The following is a 20,547-nucleotide window of genomic DNA, read 5'->3' on the forward strand; positions in this document are numbered from 1 at the left end:
TACTTTTGATCCCTTTCCGCAAAAAGACACTAAAGTTGGTGCACAAACTTACATAATTCACTAATTTACTAAGATTTCAAATGTAAACGAATGCCTGCCTAATTAGGCTTAGTACCAGTTTTAAACAAATTTAAATTTTTCATTAGTCTACAAATATTGCATGCAGATTAACTAAAGGCATAACAACATAAGAACATTACTCAATCACTTTTAAAGTAAAAAATGCCTAATTTACCAACATATAAAAACAAAAAATAACTGAGCTCACCGAGATGGGTAACAAAGTGGGTATACATGTATACCCACTTTATATATATACGTTTATATATGCACCAAACGTATATATATATATGTATATATATATATATATACGTTTGGTGCATCCGATTGAAAACAAAAAGGAAGATTCACAACTACATTTTTAACGTATCCTAAATTTTTTGCGATGACAATACTTCCTTTACTTCGTACAAGGAAGTAAAAGCACAAAGGTTCCAGATTTTAACGGTCATACAACGGTTTGTTAAGATTTTTTTACAATCTCGCTTAGCTAGCAGTCTACCAGTAGGCTCCTGCTAATCTTTCTGCTAATCCTAATTCACTTCTGGTAATCGGTTTCCTTTATTTTCATTGTTAAACATCGTTTTTGTCGCATTTACGCCGCATGTAATTCAACAAAAAAATCCGAATATAATTAAAAGTTGCCTAGCAACAGTATGTCTAGAATTCTCGATTTGTTTGCATACATTTTTATATTTTCTGTTATAAGTGTTTTCTCAGTTTATAATATCAATATTTAGTTGTCTTAGCAAGGCGGCTAATAATTTTTTTTAAATATTTACCTTCTAATGTGTTACGTTCTTCGCACAATTGAATGATTTATTTCATAGTTACAAAGTAACGAGCTCAATAACGTGTTGACCCACCTCTAGCCTGGATGCAAGCTGCCACACGGCCTGGCATAGGCTGATAGAGTACCTGCGGTATTTCTTGCGAAATTTGCTCTATTTGTCGGGCTAAGACATCAACATTTCCTGGCAGATGCAATCGCCTTCCCATCATATCCATGATATACTCGGATGGGAGAGAGATCTGGCAGTCTGGCTGGCCAAGCAAATGTTTGGAAAGCTGCAAGACAGTTCATAGCAACACGTGCCGTATTTGGTCTGACTTTATCGTGCTGAAAAGTAAGGTCAGGGCACTGCAAAAGGAACGGTATCAAAACAGGTCTCAGAATGTCGTCGACGTACCGCTGTGCTGTAAGTGTGCCTCTAATGACGACTCAAGGAAATGGCACCCCAGACCATAACTCCTGGTTGAGGGCCTGTGGGGTGTGCAATAGTGAAAGCAGGTTCGGCACGTTGCTCTGTGCGCCTTCAGACACGTCTTCAATAATACTTACGACACAGTTGGAAGCGGGATTCGTCCCTAAAGACTATACGTCCCCAGTCAGCATCATTCTAACCTAATCGAGCCAAGCACTACTGTAATCTGGCTCGACACTGTGCAGGCGTGAGTAGCAGGTGGCGTAACGGTCAGTTCGAGCGTAGACGTCTCTCTATCAGCCGTCTGTGAATTATCATGGTGGACACGCTTGTGCGGGTCGCACGCGTGAATCATATGCATTGATAGCGATGAATCAGGGGCTGTGACACCTGATCTGAAAATCACGCTGTCCTCTCGGTCTGTTGTGGCCCTAAGTCGACCGCTACCATCATGACGCTGAAATCTGCCATTGTCCACCCATTCTTGCCAGCATCTTCTAATCGCCGCATCGTTCCGACTCATAAGACGAGCGATTCTCCTATTTGCCCAACCTGCCACTTTCAATCCAATGATACGACCTCTTTCAAACTCTCACAGTTGCTAGTAATGAGCTCGAATTCTTCCGCGAGGCATTCTTTCAGTCGTTCAAAGGTATCCTAAATCTGAATGCAAGAGAAATTTTTAACAACAGTTCAAGAACAGCTCTTTATATGCATCTGCTGGATGCGCAGTTCCGATACGCTAGAGATCGCACTATTCATTCATTGGACACCAAATTTTAATCATTTTCATATTTGGAAAAAAAAAAAAAAAACATTTATCCATATGAAATTTCAAAGCAATCGGATGATTTCTTCTTGGTTCGTCGATGTTTTTGTTATATAGTTAGCATAAATAGAAAACATATATGATTATTTTAATGAGTTAACCTAATGAGGTTTCATAAAATTATTGAATATTTAAAATTTAGCGCCTCATGATTTTAATACATGTTTATTTAAAAGAATCACATTAAAAAATAGAAAACAGTAATTGAAACAGTATTGAACAGTAAAATAACTATGTTTATTGCGATTAAATCGCTTAGTTTATGAATCACTAAGCTTCCAGACTAAATTGGAAATCATCTTAGACTTTGCTTAATGGCAGCACATTGATGCGTGGAAGTTTAAAGCATTTTATTTCCAGCAACACACCGCTTTCATAGAACCGAGAAAGACAATATTTTTTGCACGTTGAAGAAAAAAAAATTTTATTTTGAACTGTGTTACCACTGCTCGCCTTCAAATGTTTGAGTTTTTTTAATAAAAGATTCATTCGAGTTTTACAAAATATGAGAAAAAGAAAGTAAGAAATCAAAGTCTAAATTCGAAATTCGGGCTTCTAGGTGCATGTGCTTGTGTGGAGGACTTCGTTATTCCAAATTTGATGGTTCAAGGTGCTGTCGTTTCGAGAAGTATACATACAATCATGCACATTCTTTATTATTCCTTTTTTAAAAATAATGCATAGACTGTGTAATTGGTGGCAACAATTTAAAAAGTGATATGCCGTTTATAGTGAATCAACGAAAAATTTCATTTCGAGGCTAATAACCCCTCTTGTGTTGAAAACGAAACAGATTTCTAACTGCGACAGTTTTGATACAATTTGGTATTTTATATAAATGTGTGAAACTTGAAATTTAACTCAGTTTTCATGTGTAACATTCTAGTAAAGAAAGTGTTATTTATCCCACAAAACGTCACTGAAACTAAATTTCACTATATACAGAACTTCAAATCAGTATTTCTGCAAATGATAACTTAAAAGTCAGTGATATTAAATTCATGTTAATTTTAATTTAAAGCTCATATTTTAAATATATGATGTGAAAGCTAATATTCTTAACTATGAACAGGAATACCTTCATGAGATCTTTAAAACTTTTAAGACACTGGAAGCAATGATAAAACAACATTTGTTAAGAGCAAAAAAACGATTAAAATAAATCAAATCCAGTCAATGTCAATAACTAAAAAAAATAATTAAAAAGATGGGCTGTATCTGTAATGTAAATAAAAAAAATTAATATAAATTAAAAAGTAAAATAAGATAGAATAGTGAATATTGTAAAATAATAAACAGTACCACTAAAAGAGAGAAAGTAAAAATATGTAACTAAAAAAAATGTCTTAAAGGATTCTGATTTTAACTTTGCGTAGAGAGTTTTTTAATGTTACTTGTACCATTTGGTTGAGAATCCCATTCATTCTTGGATTCATTGCTGCTAGCACATTTTTTTGTCTTTTTAGCTTTATTATTAAGTATCGCTTTCATCGCACTTAAGCCACATAAGATTATTGAACTGCAACAGTACAATCATATCATATTTAAAAACAGCAAACTAGCATACGTTTCGAATTCCTGATACAGTGTTAAGCGTGTGCATAATATTTTTCTATTTCTTCAGGTTCTTTTCTCGCCATATCGTTTTTTCTTTTTCTTAGTAAAAATGGCTAACTAAATTTTGTTTTGTCTTACTCTTATTAACTTTTTGTGCATTTAATTTTATTTATTAAATAGATTGTTTTCCGCACTTACACATAAAATTCAACAGCCCAATTAAAGGAATATTTAAGCCTCTCTAAATTAACCTCTTTGGAATTCCCCATAAAAAGTTAGGGTTTGCCATTAGTGTTACCACTTCTCGCTTGACGTCTCTGAGTCTCTTAAAAGTTCATTATTTAATTACAAAAAAATAATACATGACAATAGCATTTCGTGCTAATAAATTGGAAAGTGTTTATTACACCAAAATTATATGGGCAAAAAGTGAATTTCGATATTAATAACACCTCTGGGGCTGAAAAGGATAGAAATAATTTTAAAATGCGAAAAACGGTTTAAGTTAATAATAAGGCGAGTTTTAAAATGCGGGAAACGATTTAGGTTTTATGTTCGAAACACCGAAAACATAGAAAATTCACAATGATTTTACGATGCTTACAGATTTTACAGACTCTTAAAAAAGAAAAAATACTCATCTTTAAACTAAAAAATGAATGAAACTTAAAGTCGAAGAATTACGGTATTTATTTTTAATACTCTTCGCATTCTGATTTTTAGCAGCTTTCATTTATCATGTGTTTGAATGCATATCCCTGAACACTTCCGCTTAAGTAATATCTTAGGCACTTAAAAATGCGTAAATTCTTCCGTTGATGATATCCTCTTCGCATTCCAGAATTTAAATTGTTATACCCTGTTTTAGAACCTAGAGGACACAATTATCATTAATTTGACAAGTGAAATTCGCTTCCCTTCTCCCGACGCTTTTAAACGACGCAACAAGCAATTTATCTCTGTAACTTCTAACTTTTACTTTTAAAACAAATCGGAACTGTAGAAGGGCATTCAGCTCCCAACGCCGGGTACAACAGCTGCATTTCATTTTAAGGCCTTCTGAATTGTATGTAAACACATAACATTAAAATTAACTTACAAGATGTCGAGTTGAGTTACGTTTTATCATCTTAAAATGAGTAAATAGTTTTACGTGCTGCAGCCGTTTTATACAAGAAGAGTACACTCTTCGAAGTTAAGTCCTCTTTTATGAAATACAACGTTATTTTCTATGCGTACTCTAACTACTTGAACTACCGTTATTACCAATAATTATCTCACATTGTTATTAGATACTAATAGATGTACTCGGCGTTGAGAGGTCTTTATGCTGGTTTGAAAAGGCTTCCTTTAGGGAGTTGGGGACAGCTTTTTCAAAATCTCACAGTTAAACAGTGATTTTTCTCCTATTGTGGTTCCAGGCCAGTCGTGCAAAATTTTACAATGCAGAAGAGTACAGATCTAATATGCCGCCATGTTAACCGTTATAACGATTTTATAGGGAGATCTGCTGTATGATCGCTTATGTGTTTCCTCAAAAATGAGCTTTGGAAGAATCCCCATTCATTTCGGTCGATTTCTTCACGGTTTTCGAAATTTTCACGAAAAACTGAGAGGGAGAGTTTCTTTAATTTTGCTTCAAAGGCTCGACACTGATACAGAAAGTTGTACACTGTCCTAACGCGTGTACAATTCTAACGGTTTTAGTAAAAACTGACAGCTGAATATTAATTTTTATCTTTTTCCTTTGTTTCATATATATATATAGTATATACATATTTCTTTCTTAGCATGTATGACTTCCATTGATAGCGGAAGCTCAACAATGGTGACCTGAACCTAAGATGTGCGTCATAAGAGCATCTGTCCAATATATACATTCTCAGTGTGGACACTGTGGGGTCATTTTTCGAAATCTCCCTTTTGTCAACTGCACAAAAGGTCAAATATGTAAAATTTTATTTTTATGAAATTGTAGAATTCTATGAATTAAAGGCGATGTTTACGAAATCCTATAAAGATAGTGTACTTCATCTTGTTATAAAGACCAAATATACAAATCTCTATGAAGCTCGGCATAAAACTTCATATTTGTATAAATTACAAACGCACAGACACTCTTCGTTTTTAATAGAAGCATATGCAGATGCCTTTTTCATTATGAAGTACTATTACTAAAATTTTAAAATCTGCATGTAGACCAAAAGATACTTATTTTCCATTCATACGATAATCTCAAAATGATTTCATGAGAAAAGTACAAATATTCTTAGAAATGGAGCGAATCGGAACCCTAAAGTTGTGCAGTAATTATAGTCGGAATTCCTGAATCTAACGCACAAGAGCCCTTTTACACTAGTGGTAGGAGCAAACCTCCGTTAAAACACCAAAGCTCTGTTAATATCAAGCGATAAATCAAACACAGCCCCGCGTTGCTGTAACAAGCACTTACATGTGTAAATATTTTATATGATTAAAAAATAAAATATATTTTATTTTATTTTTATTTATTTATTTATTTTATGCGGGAAACACAATCAGTTTATTACCTAGAAAATCGCTTAGCTTTCTGTTTAAATTTCAAGAAAGATTTTTATATTAGTAAAACTAAATCTTGAAACAAAGAACAAAGAATAATTCAATGAGTGACTGTGTAAAGTATAGGTTGTCTATTGCTCTAATGACATGAATTCACTGTTCCCATTGGTTCACCCTCTGTATGATGAATAAACAGATAACTTCAAGATATTGCCAATGATCTTTCTTATTGCAAGGCGTGAACGGCAAATGTGGATAAGCTAATATTAGCTACCTCCAGTTAGATCATGATCACATTAAAAGCAATAAGGCATGGTATACATGTGTGGAATTACCTTTTCAAGTTTCTCAAATTTAAAACTTTACACTGCTATGAAGAGAAAAAATACCCAGTTAATAATCTTGATGATTAAAGTGCCCTGCAAAGACAGGATTCATTACCGCTACCACCGACCAATGGGAAAAAGCCAGAAAAGTTGCCAAGATAGCCATGAGTGAAAGTAGCAACTATATTCCACTTCTTCTGAATCATCTTCTAGGATGATTCAGAAGAATCATCCTCTGAATAACATCTTCTATCTATTTGCATGAAATTTCTGTCAATTACGCTCAGACAGTTGATGAATAGATTGAGTTAAAATCACGAAACCTTTCTCCGATTCTCTCCCCATATTTGTCGCTTCGTGAAACGAAATCAAAGATCTTTCTATATGCTACCGAATTGATAACTTTGGGAGTATTCTCATTAAGGCTTATGAAAATTATCGTTTAAATCATCTCTTATTCGAGATAAAGCTATAGTCTTTCTCATTAAGGAAGTTTAGTTCAGCTCTTAAGAAAACCCTCATCAGTGTTTCTCAACCATCAAAGAAGATGGTCATTTGATGTCAGGAATCTCTTATCTTCATAAGCAAGTACAAACCCCTACAAAAAAATAAGAGCGTCTGATTATCGGTTTCTGACGCCAGTGGTTTGGGCACACACATTTCGTATATTTTAACCGTCCACGTTGTCTCAACTATGCTCAAAACTACCCTACTTTGTTGAGAAAACATAAAGCTAAATGCCTTGGGAGACCTTAAATATAGGATCGAAGCCACTTCAGTTCATCCCGCAGCTCTGGGCCCAGACAGGTTCTTATCCTATCAAAGGCTTGCTGCAAAATGGACGAACCTTAAAAGCAAATCATTCAGATGAGAAATTAAATGTTATCTTTTTGTTGTAAAAAGAGTCGTCCGTTCTGTACCATATAATGACCATTCGCCAGCCTGCAGCTAGTTTTTCTGCAAAGCCTAGAAACCAGCTTAAGCCTCAGCTGAAGTTTCGAAAACGCTTCCTACTATTGCGACTAGAAACGCAATATCTAAATTTCATTTGTTTCCTATTCAAGTGATGAACTGAGATATGAAGTGCCTCATCGTTCTCTGACTATCTCTTTAGATAGTTCCAAAGAGGTCTACCTCAGGACGTCTTTACTTGTAAGCCTCCCACAAGAGATAAACTATGGCAAGTAGAAAGTGCTAATAGCTAAATAGCAGGATGTCATTTGATATATGAGTATTCCAGCAGAACGTTTGGTTTGGTTTGGTTTATTTAATTATGGCAAAGCACACTAGGGCTATCTGCCTAAGAGGAGGGATGCCTTCGTGGAGGACTTTCTAAGGGAAACTGGCTCGTATACACGTTACACATGGGGAAAACCACGAAAACGCCCATGCAGCCAGCCCGTTCGCGGGACTCGAACCTCAGACCGAACTACCAGTGTTCAGCGACTTTACCGCTCGGCCGCTGGTGGGCCCAGCAGAACGAGTCAGTTGTTTAGTTAGGGTTAGCTGAATTGCGTTTCGGAGTTCTTTCTGCGAATGATTTTGAGAATTTAAGACAGTTTTCTTGAGCTAATTAAAAGCTCCTTAATATCCCGGTTACCCAAAAGCTATTTGTTTCGCTGTGTGTCATTATTATTTATATTAATGATAGTAAATGATATTTTTTTTCCTTATCCAGAATGATTATTTAAAGAGACAGCCAAGAATCCATAATTCTCAACAATATCAATAATTTTGAAATCTGAAGTATTCTAAAGAAACATTATTCAAAAATATGAATATTTTTTTATGAAATTCTTGTTGCAGGCTTTTATGTTAATTAACCAGGCATTATGATTTGAACCTTTACTTTAACTTTTTCTTTTCGTAGTCTTCATCAGAATGAAAATTACTTGTAAAGTATTTAAACCGAGGATTTTAGTACTTAGAGAGTTAGAACTTCTAGCAGCGTCTCATTGCAGTTTTGCACTATTCCTAGTATTGAAAAAATGTATTCCTGTTTTAGTTATCTTGCTAGCTGACGTGTAAATACACTCCATTAATTACTTAAGCCAGCTAAAGTAGCCTACTTTTGAGTAGTCTCCGACTGAGTTACATGAATTTAACTTCAGCTAATGCTATTTTGAATATCCGGAAGTAACAGAGTTATATTCTGTAACATAATTGACGTTTTCTGTTAATTTAAATGTCTTAAAAATGTGTCACTTGAATTCAGCATAGAGAGATAACTTCTTGTCATTATATTAGATACTGAAAGACTCTGAGCTAAACTTCTAATCCTAGCATAATCCTACACAGCCATCAAATTATTTAAATAAGAATTAAATCGATTGGTAACATTTGTATTTTGGCATTAGAATACCTCTACAATGTGAGTTAAATATCTCCTTTTATTTCATTTTATGATGTATAAAGAGTACTGTAATCGAGAAAATTTTCGGATATCATATTTCAAAAGAAATATCCATTTGGACCTTTCCAGAATCAATTTTGACTAATTTTGTGTGCGACTGCTAAACGTGCGGACAGAAGAAAAGACATTTTATTAAAACCCGATTGTAAATGTATTTAAAATTGATTTAAAACTGGAAATTTTGTGGCGTCTGCACATGCACACATAGGTATGCGTCTCGCATAACTAAAATGCGATTAACTAAAAGACCCTGAAATTTTGTAAATGGAACTGCTATCCCATCTAGTTATGCACTTCCTTTTTTATTGCAATCACCAGTATTAAACCATATACATGTATACATATACATAACCACCACCTTTACCCGGCTTAAATGTCCTTATACAGCCTTTAATTTCATAATTATTGGTCGTAATAATAGTGTTCCAATATCACAAGCGTTTTAAATGACGAAAACATTCCTGTTTTGGCAATGCCAGATTTAAAAATCTTAATTTATTTTGGACCACACTAATTATATATAATAACGAAATATATAATTAGTGTGGTCTTCCGGTTCTTACACTTGGGATACTCTTCTACTCGTTATGAAAAAATCTGATGTGTACACCACATGACTTCCTTGCACGGAACATTAAATCATACGCATTTTTCTTGCATTTCATTTAAACTTTATTGGATTGAATTAAATCTACTTTGTGGAGAGTGCATAAACCACAATAGAATAAATGCTTTCTATTTTTTTACCATAGCGACACTCTGGCGCTAGATTCACTTAACAGCGTTACATTTCGTTCATACTATAACTTAGAATGCACACAAATTTATATCATTAAAGAATTATCTAATCGTTGTCACATGTTCCATTGAAATACCATAATAAATCTAAAACGATGTATCAAAGAAATTAAGCAAACGAAACAAAAAGAAACAGTTTTTCACAGACCATTCAATATTTCTCATTCAATTAATTCAGTTCTCATTTCCCGACAAGGCAAAAACACATAAAAACTAAAAATATCTATATTAAAAAATTACGAACTAAATATTAAACACTTAACGTAAAGAAACATGTCCGCCATCGGAAAATTAATTAGGCTTTGCTGCACCTAAGCAACTTTTAAATTGATGATAATTGTAAAAATATTGCATACAGATTTACTAAAGGCATCAAAACCTTAACCGGAATATAAGAACAATATAATTCAATCATTTTAAAGCGAAAAATGCACAATTAACAAACATTTAAGAAAGAAACTGAGATTACTTAGTACTTAGCCGAGTAACAGAGTGGATATATATATATATATATATATATATATATATATATATATATATGAATACTTTTAGTGCAGCCGATTGCAACCAAAATACGAGGTGCACATCTAACATGCTACAGCAATCGTTACAAAATTTCAACGTTCTGAGGCTATTCATTTTTGAGCTGTGCGAGATACGTTCGTACGTACGTACAGACGCTATGTAAAATTCTCTTGAGAATTAATTTTAAATCAGTTTTATTAATTGGGGGAAAAGAGTATTTTATTCTGTCCTTACGTACAGATGTCACGCAAAAACATCGTTAAATTGGATATTTAACGATGTTTTTGCCTGAGAATTTTCGCGATTACAATACGTCCTTTTTACTTCGTACAAGGAAGTAAAAATAAAATTATAAGAAGTTTGACTCAAATATGACAAAAAAATTTCAAAATTTGCAATTTTTAACGTCATTTTCAATTTACCTAGAGCGATCGGTTAATTAAATGAGAATTGGAAAATTATCTTTAAATCAAGTGCAGGAAAAAATGTGTATAATTTATTAGGCCGTATCAAGAAGTCAAGTAATGTCCACATCAGACTTTTTCTTAAACACTGAAGAACATTTCTGATAAAATATATTAAAAAAAACTAAACAATTGACAAAATGCTATGTTTTAGAGATTTCTTTTTTATATTTAATTCAAAAACAAGTACTTACACAAGAATAAAAAAATATTAGCTGACTGTAATGGCAAAGAGTTCTTGAGTAGAAAAGAGGATGTCGGCTGAAATTTCAAGTTAAATTTCCAATTTCTTTTACAGATTTTCAACAAGGGAAGAGAGTTTGTTTTAGGCAGTTTTATCCTTACAAACACATCTTAAAACCAAATGATTTTGAAGGAATAGTGAACAAACATTTACTTAAAGTAGCGAGTCTGCTTTTTAAGCAAGCATTTACTTATTTTTTCTTCCATTTGTTTTGCTCTCAAGATATGTCTCGTGCAGGACTTTGCAAAATTATATATACCTTTAACGATAAACTTACGTTTCAGTTCCTGGAAGAACTCAAGAACAAAACAAACAAAACTGAAAAAATAAAACTTTCGCGATTGTTTGGTGTACAATGTACATAATTGAACATTCGCTACTGCAAGTCGTAAAGTTTAGCCAACCATGTTACTCCGTTGGAAGGTATAAATACTTACTACGCAATGCGGGAGAAACCTTTATGTTTTCTAGTTCAGTATAAACGCTTACTTGAAACGTATACTGAAAAAGAAATATTCTGTGTTCAGTGTTTTATTCCAGAGGAAATCCTTTGCCTCTGATTTTTTTAAGTTGTTAGTGTTAAGTATTCTTATCGAAGGTTTTGTGGTAGGCTACTCTTCCTATTCCACTTTTTCTGATGGCGGAGGGGATTCGTGAGTTGCTCAGACTTATTATGATTTCATTATTATTTATAAGTGGTTTGTTATTTACTGCTTCCCAGTTTCTGTTACTTGCGCTTCAAAAATTCAAACTTAGAAATACATTTCCAGGTTTCAAGAGTTTGACGACTTAATTTTTTTCCTCTCCAAAATTAATACATATCCTTTTGAATACTTTCATTTTAAATCATTCTTTAACATTCGATTTGTGGTAAATATATATAAAGCGCATATAACATTGTACAACTGAATATTTTCCCCTACTCTCATTGAAACTACACGGACGTTAAAAATTGAAAAATGAACCAATGTTTTACAGTAGACAACCGTTATGTGATCGTGGTTCATTTTGTCATTCCGATGTTGTTCAAGACGGGCAGAAAACTCGCCCACTTGTATAAGAAAATATGTAAAATATATCCCTTATTGTAATCAAAAAATTCGATTAATATGATAAAATAGTATAAATTATTTTTCTACTAAAATGGAAAACAAATTTAAAATATATTATAAAATGTTTGCAAAAAGAGCAAATTGTCGCCAAATAAAGGATTAAGTCACCAAATAGCTTGGTTTCGACAGTAGGCCTCTCCAAAAAATTTTAGTTTTGCCTAGATTTTTAATAACTCTTGATTTTAAGAGTTGTTATACATAATACCTTAAAAGAATTATCTGAAAACATTTATACGACACTAAGTTTGCCTTTTTGCCTACTTTTAAATTTTACATTGGCAAGTTTTCTGTCAATGGGAGATATCTTCCGAGTATTCAGATTAGAAGTATATAGCGTCAGTCAAATAATTTTCAGAAGCGTTATGAACAGTTCATAAATGAACTATTATTTTAAGACATTAACAGATAAAGGAACCCCAGAATGTTTCGAAAAAATTGCTGTGGAACTACCTATTTATATGTTTCTTGTTTCATTTATATTAATTAATTAAATTCCAGTGCTGCTTTGAGGATATCTTCTCTTCGTTTATTGCTAGCATTGTTAATGTTATCAAAATAGTCTTGGAAAAACTTAATGATATTAAGTGGCATATGAAGCGCGGGTACGTTGCATTTACGTAATGTTTATTACAGTTATTCAATTACAATACCGATTACATTTACACAGGGGCTGGAGCAAAATGTCGCCAAATGGTTGCTAAGTTTGGCGATTTGGGACGATTTCTCGCCAAATTTGACGACAAAATTTAATCATCAAAACCATCCCCAGTTTGGCGATATCTCCCCAATTTAGCTAGACAGTCATTTACTCAATACTAAATAGACTTGCTCTGTATTCTTGCTTTCTTAGTAAGGCTTCGCTTCTTTAGATTTTTATATTACGTTATACAAAAAAAAAAAAAAAAATACTATACTTTTACACATAATTTCACTAAAATTATTTTCATATGTAAAAAATTCATAACAATACTTCTCCATGTATAAACCGTAACATGTTGTTGCAGTTGAACCTTTGAAACCTAAAGATCGAGGACACATACGAGCTGATTAAAATGCATTTAGATTTTTTGGTACTGTAGAAATAACATAGAGTAAAATTAACTTACTTTCCTTTAATAAAAAACAAATTATATGCTATTCAGCTGCTTAATGAAATAAAATTTTTATAAAAATAAAAGGATAAAAGTTTGATCATATCGGTATAAATTTATAAAAACAATATTTACAAATACCTAATAAAATATAATATTTTTTATTATAGGTTCGTCTATTTATTGTAACAGTAAATTAGATTTTGTTTACAAACGGTCAAAGATGCTTTATTTAATGTTCAGTACTGTTTAAAACATGGAACTGGCATAAAATCTCCAAAATTTAATATTTAATAAATTATAAACCACAACATTTAACATTTAGAGCTTAGTAACTTGTAAATGGCAACACGTTTGAATACATGTAAAAACTAGAAATGTAAACTCTATGATAACTGTGTAAGATATAATATTTTATGATTATAAATAAATAGTTTAATAGTTAAAAGTGTACCACCTCAGACTTTTACAATACAATTTCTTGTAAAGTTTATTTAACAATACAATTTATTGATAAAAAGTAATATACTGTGAAACATGTTTATTGTAATTATTAAGGTACATTTCTAATGCTACGTATCTGACACAAAAATCTTTTGATATTTTACGTTAAATTGCTTTAATAAAAGCCCCTGTGTATACAATATTTTACATATAATATTTCTTTTACAAATAAGCTTTGAAAACCTTTGTGACCTTTCTTTTTAAAGGACAAATTTCAAATATTTAATTTTTGAAAGAAAACTGTATCGATTTTCCCGAGTCTAATAATCGCAAAAATTAATCTGACGAGCAAAACATACCTAATTATACAAAAAAAGCTAAGAAGATTATAATTTTTTTCGACACTGTCATGTGTTTTTATAAAAACGTGCTATGAAACTGCCAATTATTGTGCACAATTCCTCCTGTTTTAAAAGATCCACTGACAGTCTTATTAATGAAGGTCGGTTTCTTTATCGTATGCATCGCTTGTTATTGTGAAAGCTAGCACGTTATTTATTAAACATGCTAAAAGTTTTGGAAAAGTTGTTTCAAGAAACATAATTGCCGTATCGGTTTATTTAACTCTTGAGCACACGTTAGTGAAAGTAATTCTGAATCACGCAACGATTTAAGGGAAATATGATTGATATTTGAATGTTTCACAACTTTAAAGATGATAAAGAAACGGCTGTGTATATTATCGTTGATAAAATGCTAAATGATGCGTTTAATCAATAATAGCTTCAATTGGAAATTTAAATATGTCCACCTAGAAGTCCAACTTTGGAATTTTACTAGCCCAAAGATGTGGTAGACCAGAAGCGCTATTAGTCTCAAAAGGACATTTTGTGGCGTTTCACTGTAAACGGCGAATCACTTTTTAAATATTAACGCCCGGTATTATATTTAAAGAAATCAAATAATGAATAATCTGCATTAATTTACGTACGTTTCTCGCTCTTGTGGAAAAACTACGGTATCCAGAGCCATCAAATTCTGAATAACGTAATCCTCCACCCGAACATGGACACATATTTTGTAAAATTTTAGCGAAGTTTTGTTTAAAAAACTCAATAATTTCAAAGCGATCAAAGACAACACCGTGTGAGAAGAAACATTTTTATCTCCAGCGCGCGAGATTGCCTAGCGGGAAATTCTGAAGATAAGCTGTTTTCAAATATTTTTATTCCAAAAGGAACATTAGCCGAAATGCTCTCGAAAAGTGTATATGCATCTAAAAGAAAATACGCCACTTTGGGCGCAATGTAATAGCTGAAAGCTTTCAGATTGTTCATTTATTTCGCATTTTGCGCGAATACAAGGTAGTTTTGTGTGTGTTGCCACTTTGCAAAGCATAAGACATTTATGTTTGAAATTTAATCAGAAAATTCATGCATATATAAGATGTATACTGACAATTTGCAAAATGCAATATATTTGTCTTTCGAATTCAACAGCACTGTGAAAAACTGGTGGCAGCCAGAACCACTAAAATTTGAAAACACATGGTCCTCTACCAGAATATGCCTACATCGAAGCTATTTATTTCACATTTATGTGAAATTAAGTAATTTATGTTTTAAAAATTCAGCGATATAAACGTTTCGTGTTGACACTCCTTAAAGCATAAAATATGTGTTACAAATTAAATCAGGAACATCAGCATAAAAAGAATGTCTGCCACTTGGAGAACGAAAAATATTTGCCTTTCACATCTAACTAAAAACTCACCAAGATAAAAGAAATATGTTGCCACAATCCCAATTGAAATACTTTTTTCCTCTACATGGGTGGTGGTGGTGGTGTATTTAATTATGACAAAGCTCACTAGGGCTATCTGCCTAAGGGGAGGGATGCCTTCGTGGAAGACTTTCTAAGGCAAACTGGCTCGTATACACGTTACACATGGGGAAAACCACGAAAACGCCCATGCAGCCAGCCCGTTCGCGGGATTTGAACCTCGGACCGAACTACCAGTGTTCAGCGACTTACCGCTCGGCCGCTGGTGAGCCCACCTCTACATGGGAGTATGTTGTCGTTCAACAACAAACAAAAAAGCTAGACAATACTTAGTTTTTCTTTCAAATTATTTTTTATTAATTAACTAACTAAGCGATTTAAAAGCAATAAAAATAGATTGAGATCAATAATTATTAATTACTAGCAGGGAATTATATTAGCTGGATTCAATAAAATCATTATATATTTTCTCTTTTTCTAATAACTATTTTAGGCGGCTGTTTAGGCATGTGGCTGGTTATTATAAAAGGGATGAAATAATTTTAAATAAATATTTTGAGAACTATACAACACACTATTCTAAGTAATTAGTGATGAAAATCATTCAAAACGAATTATTATTTTAGAACTTAATTTCTTTCGAAACACTGAAAAGAAATATTTTTATCCTTGCGTAATAGTAGGGACTTAAATGAAAATTAATTATCAAATTAAAGAAAATAAAATCCTAATTTTTATTTCGTAGCAATACAGCTTTAAAAAAGTTTTAAAAATATTTAATGTTTGATTTTTCATCTTTGCTAAAATAAAATGTTCGAGATATTTCATTGTTGTAGCCAATCAAAGGTGAATGAAATTTCTCAATTTTTCAGAAAAAAAAAAAAAAAAAAAAAAAAAAAAGGACCACCATAAAGAAAGTGACGGTATTTATTTGAATTAGATATGCGTGGATCATACACAGGTAATGAGTTAAAATTTCAAGGCTATAGCATCCATTAGGTGGCTAAAAATTGCACATTGTATGTTCGAATCAGCAACTAATGTAATCATTCCTGGAGGTGATGTATGCGTTTAAACTTTCAGGTAAGAAATGATAAAAATTCCTGATCTCATTCTGCAATACATTCTGGCAGCCAATCCTCAATTATTGCTCCAGATCCGCTACAATTTGGGAAGCCCGAATATGCTGGTTTAGCATATCTCATAAATATTCGATTGGCAAAAGACCTGGTGATCTTGATGTCCAAGAAAGTGTATCAAAGATATTGATATTTTTGCTTTGTACTATTGCGCGATCAAAAGCGAAATTCACAAAAAATACACCTTTTAAAACAGAAATTATTTCTCAAATAAGTTTAATTTCCTTTTCTTGTAAAAATTTATTCTCATGATATAGCAATAGTAGATACTACTTTTACATGAATTTAAAAATATAAAAGAAATTATTGTATGCTTTTTTCATATTTCTTATTTAAATTTTAAATGCAATAAACTTTTCTTAGAGATATTAGACTGTAATTTGATATTTTTAAATGTCATATGCATTTTGTCTTTTACTTTTTTATTTCTTGATTTTAAACAAAATAAGGAGCACTACTCATTTACTTTCAATATTTTCTTTTGGAAAATGAAATCTTTGATTGTAGCTTACATTACTTTATAGGATATCTCATTAAATATATCAGATTACTTTCATTAATTTCTTACTTTAAAATATACGTTCTTCTTTTTATATTAGTTATTTTTCGTCAAAAATTAAATGCTGAGGTTTAAATCTGATATATTTTTTTTAGAATGGAAACATCAAGTCACAAGTTTTCGTATATTCCTGAAATTTGCAAATAAAACTGTATGCAAAAATTGTACTACGCATACAGATAGAATTATTTTTCACTAAATAAAGGAAAACAAATTGTTGGTGCCATATGGATTCGTATTGGATTGAATGCAAACAGAACCGTTGATAGCTTGATAAAATTTATTTTCTCCAAACAAACACATTACAGTTCTTGAACTTTCCACAAAAGTACTTGTACAGCCCTTCTCAGAAGAACAGAGCACAATCAGTAGTTACTACTTCAAGCTACTAATAGGTCCACCAGCGGCCGAGCGGTTGTTGGCGAGTAAGTCGCTGAACACTGGTAGTTCGGTCCGAGGTTCCGAGTTTCGAATCCCGAGAACGGGCTGGCTGCATGGGCGTTTTCGTGGCTTTCCCCATGTGTAACGTGTATACGAGCCAGTTTCCATTAGAAAGTCCTTCACGAAGGCATCTCTCCTCTTAGGCAGATAGCCCTAGTGTGCTTTGCCGTAATCTCAATAAACCAAACAAACTAAGCCACTTCTACCAGCAATAAGCAAACGTACCTACGGCAGAAGTGACGGCTGGAGCCTAATTTTCCCTTTCTCCTCCGGAAACTCTGCTTTTAACTACTTCCTTCAAAGTAGAAAATTTGCATTCGTTCCCGCGCGCTATAAAATTTACGTATTCTGGCACGGACAATTAGAGGAATGAAGGCTTATAGGAAAGTTTCAAATAAAACTTAAAATTATAAGTTAAATATAAATTCCTACAAATATATACTGTTAATGTAAACTGTTTATATATCTCAGAAATACTGTGAAATTTATTTATACCCTCAAAAATACTGTTTCATTCACGGTCGCCCTGGGAGGTTTAATGGTATTTATTATCGAAGTACGCACTATGTTTCTACAGTTACTCACCGTAAGCAAATTTGTAAGAATATAATTGTTCTATTTATGGAAACAATCTCGCTCAATTTCAGTTCTATACTCAGACTACTGTCTAATTTTCCAAGCATTTTATACTTTTGTAAATGTAATATTTTACTGAATAATTTCTTATCAAGTAATTATCCTTTTTAAAAATGTTTTCTTTCGAATTTACAAGTACAGGAATTTACAAGATTTTATAAGTACGAAGTGCAGTTAGAAGAAAATGTCAGAAATTCTTTCGCAAACCAATATTCCCATGGACTCTGCGATTTCCTAACGCATATCTAGAATTCATTTCAAGTACGATTTTAGAAATATGAGATATTTGTAAAACAAAATCTGAAAAGGGACTAAGAAGCACAATCCGAGAAATCGGTCACTTTAATTTCAGGACCGGCATTCAAATCAAAGTGGATATTTTTAGAATATTTCATTATCGTCGACAGCAAAAATTAATTATCTTCTAGAAAACATTTGCACGAGTGTATACGAGAAATCACCTTTATTTGGTAGAAAAAGATTTTCGATACTTCTCAGAAACTTACTACAACATCATTTAAAGTACGAAACATGCAGCTTATTATTTGCAAATCTTATGGAAAATCAACAGTACATAACTCTGTTTAACTTTAATAAAATTTCAATAATGGGAAATCATTCATATTACTTTAGGGTAATAAAATTGATTTTATGGTTAAAATTCCATTAAGGTTCTCAATACTGAGTTCGAAATGCCATTAAAACTACATTCCTTTCGCATTTGTTCTAAAAGCAAATTATTTTACTAACTAACAGGACTCTCTTCCCCTGCTATACGTTTGATGATTTCAATAAATAAGCTATTTCGTTCGAAAATTCTATGATTCTCATTATCTGACTATTTTAATATAGCTACAGCTCATTATCGAATTAATAATGAAGATATGCATTCTGATGAAAATTATTCAAATTTTAAAAATAATTATAAATGTATTTAGTCATCCTTTGATATTTGCATTATTTAAAATAGTATACTCCACATTTTTAATTTAGGTTTTTTGTTATCATTGTACAGGTGATTAAAAATTCTTCTAATTAATTAAGGTGACGTAACTGCTTTTCATTTGCTTCACAAATACTACAATGTATATAAATATTCAAAAAATGTTTTGAGAGTGACGAAATCAAAAATAACAAAAGCATTGCACTAAAGCGGATTATTTTTTTAACAAATTAAACTGAACAAAATGACCAGTCATAGCAAATGTTGGAATATACAGAAGACGTCAGTTCATAAAAGCTCTGATTATCGCTAATATTTAATAGTTTACCATCATTCTGACAAAATATTATCTGACATCTCTAGAATACACTAAGTACCCCAAAGAAAATTTTACCATCATGAATTTCGAAACCTCTTTCTCATGATAGAATCTTAAGCGTGTAGTTTAGAAGATGTAGAGTTTGAAGTTTCACTAATTAACAAATACTCTATATAAATAATAAAAAATTCGAAAACTCAGTTTAGACTTGATCTTGTTCTTCGTATTTTACATTTTCGTTTTGTACATAAAATGTAAGATGTTCAACTGAATTAAGCTATACATACAAGATCTAATCAAATGAAACCAGTGAAACTGGAATTGAAAAATATAATCTAACCTCATTTCTTCAACAATTTCTTGTTCACAGTTCAAGCGTGGATCAATCTGAAACAAAAACCAAAATTTTAGATTTGGGCACCATACATCACATCATTAATATTAAGATAGTTTAAAGTAGAAAGGAATTCTTTTATCCATCAAGCTGCTTGTTGTTTCGAAATGATTGCATATGTTTATATCTTCTGAACGATTGGTAGAAAAATCTAATTTAAGAAATAGTAAGCTTTCTACTTATGACGATTAGGTAATGATAATATTTAAGCCTCTTAGAAAGCATACACCAAATTTAAATTTCTAAATCGTCTCTGAACGAAGATAGCTCTAATTCAAAAAGCTTATCATATAGTAGATGTAAAATTAACAAAGCCACAACCTTGTGTCTGGTGAGGATTTTAGTCAAGACTGTACCGATATTCGCAAAAGGATACAGGTCCCTCTTCTAAGGAGTAACGAAATCTGAAACAAGGCGAAAACCACCGTTGTATTTATACTCAAAAGGAGTGAAGTGAACGAGAATTTAAGGCCATCTGTCGACAAAAATAGTAATCAAAGTTGAAAAATAAACAATTAAATAATTGTTGGAAATTTAATTATAATTTTGACTTAGGGTCTTCAAAATTATCCAAAAAGCTTTTTTCCCTGGTGATATATTTTCTTGAAAATTTTTACATTCACAATTTATCTTGTTTAGTTAATGATTTTAAATTCAGTCCAGTAATTCCTAATGCTTTCAAAATTCTATTTGCTTAATTTTTGAATTTTCATTATATTTTCTACGGA

General features: G+C 32.1%; 1 protein-coding gene across 3 annotated transcripts in view; it reads right to left on the reverse strand.

The window, feature by feature from the left end:
• LOC118192360 (putative G protein-coupled receptor No18) overlaps positions 1–20,547 on the reverse strand; it is a 577,637-nt gene that overhangs the window by 339,387 nt on the left and 217,703 nt on the right. For 2 of the 3 annotated variants that reach the window (XM_085824932.1, XM_085824933.1), the window contains exon 2: positions 19,766–19,812. The gene's annotated coding sequence lies outside the window, so the exon portion shown is untranslated. Of the gene's footprint in view, positions 1–19,765; positions 19,813–20,140; positions 20,219–20,547 lie in introns of those variants that run through there. The other variant, XM_085824934.1, reaches the window with a different exon arrangement.

The sequence above is a fragment of the Stegodyphus dumicola genome, chromosome 10 (assembly GCF_044657685.1).
Source record: "Stegodyphus dumicola isolate Sdum_Otavi_A_Nest chromosome 10, ASM4465768v1".
Taxonomy (NCBI): Eukaryota; Metazoa; Arthropoda; class Arachnida; order Araneae; family Eresidae; genus Stegodyphus; species Stegodyphus dumicola.